This window comes from Lucilia cuprina, chromosome 5 (genome assembly GCF_022045245.1).
Source record: "Lucilia cuprina isolate Lc7/37 chromosome 5, ASM2204524v1, whole genome shotgun sequence".
Taxonomy (NCBI): Eukaryota; Metazoa; Arthropoda; class Insecta; order Diptera; family Calliphoridae; genus Lucilia; species Lucilia cuprina.
Window position 1 is genome coordinate 56,260,473 of NC_060953.1, and position 7,196 is coordinate 56,267,668.

A 7,196-nucleotide genomic window follows, 5' to 3' on the forward strand; every position below is an offset into this window, starting at 1 on the left:
GTTCTAGTTCAGTTCTAGTTCAGTTCTAGTTCAGTTCTAGTTCAGATCTAGTTCAGTTCTAGTTCAGTTCTAGTTCAGTTGTAGTTCAGTTCTAGTTCAGTTCTAGTTATTGTTAGTATAATATGTAATTGGTAGTATTCCCACTTATTCGCCATAACCCTTTTCAACGCAAACTTCTTCTATGTTTTTATATGAAATTTCTACAAGTACTGAGTGAACATTTTAGCTTGGGTGACACGTTACTCAAATGTTTTATTAAAAACAATTTTTATTATTGTATGTATTTTAAAAACGTGTCTTATTGTTGTAGTTCTTTTATTTGTTTAGTTTTTGTTGTTTGAAAAAAAAAAAGAAATGCAATAGAAAAATTTTGAAAGAGTTTGTAACAGCTGCATTCTAAACTTTTTGTTTCGTTTTTTTTAGCGTAACAAGACAAGATACAATTGTTGTTATTTTTTTAAGTGAATTTTTTTCTTTTCGTGTAAATTTTAGCACTAATATTTAGTCCTTTTGTTAAATGATAAACAATTTTAATTAAAATTTAACTTTGTTACTTTTTATTTATAATTAAAGAAATTCCCATATTTCTTTAATTATAAATAACAAGTCCGATTTCCATTTCCATTACTTTGTCAACAACCTTTAACCTTCTACAAGACTTTGAAGTTACTACTTAGCGAACTAAAACTGTCGGCTTTTTATATCGAATATTTGCTTTTAAAGAATAATATTTTAAAAACAGCTAAGCACCCATATTAATTAATAGAAATTTATTTATAATTTACCCCACATTATCCTATCTTGAAATTAAAATTATAAATTTAATTAAATAAGCAACCGGAAAACAGATTATTATAATTAATACATTTTTCCAATCAAACCACTTTAAGAGAACATACTTAATCTCATAAAAGATAAAAATCCATTAAATAATCATTTTCTACTTATGGCCAGACTTAATAATTCCACCTGAACATGTTTTCTTTTATAGAACAAAGCAGAGGCACTAGCTACTTGCAAGAAGACTGGCTTAAAAGCTAAAAGGAACATATTAAAGAATTTTCTTATTAATTAACATGTCCCACGCTTACAATTTTCTTTATTAATACTGAAAAGTTCAGGTTAAATAAAAAGGAATTGAAAAATAACTAACAAACCGGACAACAGCAGCAGCAGGAGCAGCAGACGATAAGTAAAGTGAAATAGTATATGCTCAATAATACCAGAAGGAGGTAAAACGAATAAAAAAAAAACAGGGAATAGTTACAGGCCATAGCAATCAGTCAAGCAAACATCATTGATTGGGCGAAACTATCTACAAACTCGAAAATAAACTATTATTAGGAGACGTTGCGCAGGTGGTAGGCAACAAGGCAATAAATTGTTATATTGGTAAAATTATATGAACAGACAAAAAGCAAAATAAAAATAAAATAAATTTTTAGCAACAAGTAGTTGGTGGTGGTGGTGGTGGTGGAGTAGCAACATTAGGAGCAACTGTGCTAAAGAAATGGTTTCATAAATATGTATTCATGCAACAATTTAGCCAGAGGAAAAAGGAAAGATTTTAGCATATAGAGAGACATAAAATGTAACTATTTGTCTATATGTCTAACTGGATTCATAACGACACAGAAGTGGCGTAATTGAAAAGTTATTAAAACATAAAACCATAATCAAACACTACTACGTGATAAAAGACCAACACTAATGATTGTGAATCTTAGTTTTGTACAAAATAATTCACTCTTTTATGGGCCCCAATGATATCAGTTTTGTCGATGTCAGTTTTACAAAAAAATAATAATTTTCTCAGGCTTGAAAACTTGATATTTAAGATGGAAATCGCGAAAACTCGTTTAAAAATTTGATTTTTAAGGTGTTAAAAATGCTTTTCTATATTAGGCGTATACTTCATATTTGTAAAATCAATAGATCATTAACACGTATACGTACACGTGTCGTTAGCAGAGCAATTTTCGCAATTCGGTATCTCCGCAACTATATATCGCAATGAAATTTCACAAGTTTGAAGCTGAAGTGTTTTTTGATTGATTGACAGTTGTAAATTATTGAGTGCGGAATGGGTGACCAGTGGGTAGGGCGCCAAAATTGATCAACTAGGGTAGTATTCTTAACAAGTATAAATGTATAGTCGGACATTGCCGACTATATAATACCATACACAAGTCAGTATGTTAAAAAAGTGGATAATTTTAAAAAATAAAGCATTTAATTTGTTATTTAATCGTATTGTGGAATATTTTTACATATAATTGACAAAAAAGAGATTTTCTACAAAAGGGGTCATAGGGAAGTAAGGGTAAATATGGGCCTATCCTTACAAATTATGGTAGAGGAATTTACGTCTACTTCAAAATTATTTATGTTATTATGAGCCTAAAGACCCGATTCGGGGGGTACGATTGTTTGGGAGCTAGACGTAATAATGAACCGATTTCAACCATTTTCAATAACGTTTGTCCTTGGACCAAGAAAAGAGTATGTGCCAAATTTCATCAAATTATCTTCAAAATTGCGATCTGTAGCGTTCGCACAAGGTTTACATGGACACACAGACATAAAGACAACAGACAGACGGACAGACGGACAGACGGACATAGAAAGTGACTCAGAAAGTGATGCTGAGCCGATTGGTATACTTTAAGATGGGTCTAGAACCAATATTCTTGGGTGTTACAAACATCAGCACAAACGTATAATACCCTCCCCACTATAGTGGTGTAGGGTATAAAAATGCTTTTCTACATTATGCGTATACTTAATATTTTAAAAATCAATAAATCATTAACACGTATACGCACAGGTGTCATTAGCTGAGCAATTTTCGCAAGTCGGTATCTCAGCAACTATTGGATATATCGCAATGAAATTTCACAGATTTGAAGGAAAGGTGTTTTCGAGTTGTTTGGCAGTTATACGTTCTCTAGTGCGAGTAGACCATCAAAATTGATCACCTCGGATAGTATTTCATTTTAAATAGCCAAAAAATCCATTTAAGATCTGATTGAAAATATAACTAATCCTTGAGAAGATCTACCGTATAGGTTAGCAATCAATATACTTATCAATTGCACCACTTTTCCTTAAATGTATAATGTATGATAAATTCAAGAAACGCTATTACACATTGAATGAGCTATAGCCTACAGTTATACTGTACTACGACATCTTATACGCCACTCTGCACGCAGGAGTAGAAGACGTCTCCAAAGACCTAAGATCATGTAGATGATGACGACAACGTTGGATGGTGGTTAGTGCATACTGTTTAGAAGTAAAAAAGCAAAAAAAAACACTTTTAAAATAAAAACATTTTTCAATATAAAGTAGCATTAACTGCATTTTTATAGCCTTAAGTATTACGCGCATGCGTAACCAGTTCAATTGCTAATACGAGGACAAACGTAACAGTTTGCCACTAGTATACACACAACACACACACACAACTATGAAATGTTAACGCTTATTGCAGCATCTGGGGGATATATAGAGGCAGACATAAGTAATGTTGCTGTTGCGGCTGCTGTAGTTGTTGTTGTTGATATTGTTATTTGCTGACTGGCAGCACTTGTTAAACATAATGCGTACATATTTTTGAGGCCATGTTTTACTTAAAACATGTTGCTTCAGCTTAACAGCAACCACACCAACAACTTACCAACTTACCAAACAACAACGAAAATGACTTAGACGCCCCGCATTGATAGACACCAGTCAACTAAGTCATCCTTGCTGTTGTTGTTGTTGCTATTGCTGTGAAAAGTTGGAGGTGTAGGAAAAGTGAGGAGAGGCCAGACAGACATTATTTATACAGACTGAATGTTTAGATTTTTTTCCATTTTGTTGTTATTTTTGCGTTTGTTTTCATTTCTTGTCATTTTAGTTGCTGTTACTTTGGAACGTAGCATACAGACATTGCAACATATTTCATGTTCATCACCGCCGCATGACAAATTAGTTTCTTTTTTCAAGTTTTTTTTTTACCATAAACTTTAAGTTTTGTTGATTTTTTTTTGTTGCGCATTTTACAACAAAACTATAAATTAATACCCCTACACAGGAGAGCTCAAAGTAAAAATATGTTTAAGGCCTACAGTGCAAACAGCTATGAATTCATAAAAAACGTTAATTTGCATGAAAAATTTGAAAAATATTATTTTCAAATATGTAGTTAAAGAAAATTCCATAGAAGAATCTTTTCAATACCATCGCAATTTCTCAATGAATGACAGAGCGTAGTAATGATTTGTTTTTTTTTCGTGGACGTTAATCAAATTATAAAATGATTTATCTTGTGACATTAACATCATTTTACTATTATGTGTTTGTTGTTTTCAACTTCCTGCTATCAAACTCTAAAAATTCTTATACACGACCAATATCAGAGACTAATTAACTAAATAACTAGTTCAGTTCTAGTTCAGTTCTAGTTCAGTTCTAGTTCTAGTTCAGTTCTAGTTCAGTTCTAGTTCAGTTCTAGTTCAGTTCTAGTTCAGTTCTAGTTCAGTTCTAGTTCAGTTCTAGTTCAGTTCTAGTTCAGTTCTAGTTCAGTTCTAGTTCAGTTCTAGTTCAGTTCTAGTTCAGTTCTAGTTCAGTTCTAGTTCAGTTCTAGTTCAGTTCTAGTTCAGTTCTAGTTCAGTTCTAGTTTGTTTATTGCTTTGTTTTCCACTTATATTATTTTGTTGTCTTTATCCTCATTTTTATATTTTGTATGAAATATGTTCGGTTTTGGTTTTGATTATTGCTTTGTTTTCCACTTATATTATTTTGTTGTCTTTATCCTCATTTTTATATTTTGTATGAAATATGTTCGGTTTTGGAGAGAATACATTAGAAAAAATTTTGACTCACCCTTTTTCCGTCGGACTACTTCATACTTGTTTTTCATTCCTGGCAAAAGATTCACTTCAAAACAGGGTTATGCGAAATACGTATGATTGTTTATTTGGCGCGAACTCCAAATGCTGCTAAAAAAAGAAGGAACACCGTTTTATCCAACAATGAATATTATTTTGAATAAATTTATATAAAATAAAAACAAACAATTTCTCCCACTTTTATATTATATGGTAGAACGGGGATCATACGCCATAGGGGCACATATATGCCAAATACGAATAAGGAGAAAACCGAGTAATTTATTTAACACATTATAGATTCTAGATAGAAAATTGTTAAGGTATAAAAACAAATGTTAAAAGTTATTTACGGATATACTGTTATAAAGCTAATGGTAACATACATTCTAAAATCAAATCAAGTCGAAGGTCAAAATCTCTATATTTCAGCAAATTTTTATCTGAACTATATTTCAACAAATATCCGAACAAAATTCCATCACATTTACCAAAACTATAAATGTCGACCAATTCGTGCCCCAAATATTTGCTTAAAAATACATAATATTTTTTTAAAGACAAAATTTCATAGTGTTTTTAAAATGGCAATAAAATTCAGTATGTTTTTTTTCAACTTCTTCCTGCTGATACCACCACAAGACCTTTGTGACTTTAAAATTCATTAAAAACAATTTTCAATTCCATGAATAGCAGGACTATAACCTTACGCTACTCCTTAGCAGCAACGTACTAAATACAAACATTTATTCTTGTTAATTTAGTATTTTTTACGACTATGTACTACATACACCTTGCAACCGGAGAGGTTCATGTTTGTTTTCGGGAAACAAGTTTGTCAAGCATCTTTATGAATTATAATGACATACACTCATACTCGTTCAAACTCAGTTTGAAAACTACTCGTGCAGCAAATGTGTGCAAATAAATACGAGTACATATACGCAAGTAAGCGCGCGCACACTTTTTTGCTTCCATTGTCAAATGACAGGTGCTCCATTTTAGCGCAAGATGCAACAGTGTAACAAGCCACACACACATTTGCTACATCAAATGATAAACATTTGTTCAAACACTTTGGTTATTGGTAAAAAGCAAAAACAAAAAACCAAAAGAAACGCTTTAACAAAACGCATAAGTTAACCATTACCTAGAATCAGGGAAGACGGGGGATGGCTGTGTTGCTAAAGTGGAATCTATAAAAGCATTAACGCATTTTTTGTTGCTTCTTGTTATAGTTGTTGTAGCTGCTACCTTTAAGCAAGATTTTTATGCTGGAATGTTGTGAAGCTGCTTAGTTGTAACTTTTTTCACCACTGCTATTAGAAGTATTATTATTACTACTTTTATTATTATTGTAGTGTGGTATGATGTTGGGTCTGTCTACTTGCAACGTCTGTGTACGTAGGTGACATTACGATTACTGTTTCTTGACTGGAGCCTATAAAATACCTTAACTGTTGAATTGTGTGTTTTTTTATATCAAATTGTATAATCAATTGCAATTTTCTTGTATCTAGAGTCATACCTGTGCATTAGTTACTTATGCGATCTGAATGAATGAGTGAATGACTTTATGTGTGTGTGTGTAGTGGCCACAGAATACGCATGAATTGACATAAATAAATAACAATATTTGTTATTGTAAATATGTATAAACTTGTTTCCTCTAATGTTCTTTAAAAAAATACACACAACACATTCACTATTCGCTAACAAACACTTTGAATCAATTCATTCATACCTCAGCTCAACTCAGTAATCGGACAAGGCACAACGTGAACAAAACAATATCAACGATTTTAACAATTCAATGCCAATTGAATTTAATGTTTAATAAATTGTGAAAAAAAACTGAACAAAAAATACAAATCTATTGTATTTTTATGAGTTTCTCAATGGAATGGGTTTTACAATCATTCGTTTCGAAGTGTGTTCGATTATTTGGAATCGATACACTGTGGCATAATATGGAAGCAGTTTGTTAAACTGATCTAGAGCATAACATGAACTAGAACAGAACTAGAACAGAACTAGAACAAAACTAGAACAGAACTAAAAAGGAACTAGAACAGAACTAGAATGAACTAGAAAGAACTAGAATAGAACTAGAACAGAACTAGAACAGAACTAGAACAGAACTAGAACAGTACTATAACAGAACTAGAACAGAACTAGAACAGAACTAGAACAGAACTAGAACAGAAATAGAACAGAAATAGAACAGAACTAGAATAGAACTAGAACAGAACTAGAACAGAACTAGAACAGAACTAGAACAGAACTAGAACAGAACTAGAACAGAACTAGAACAGA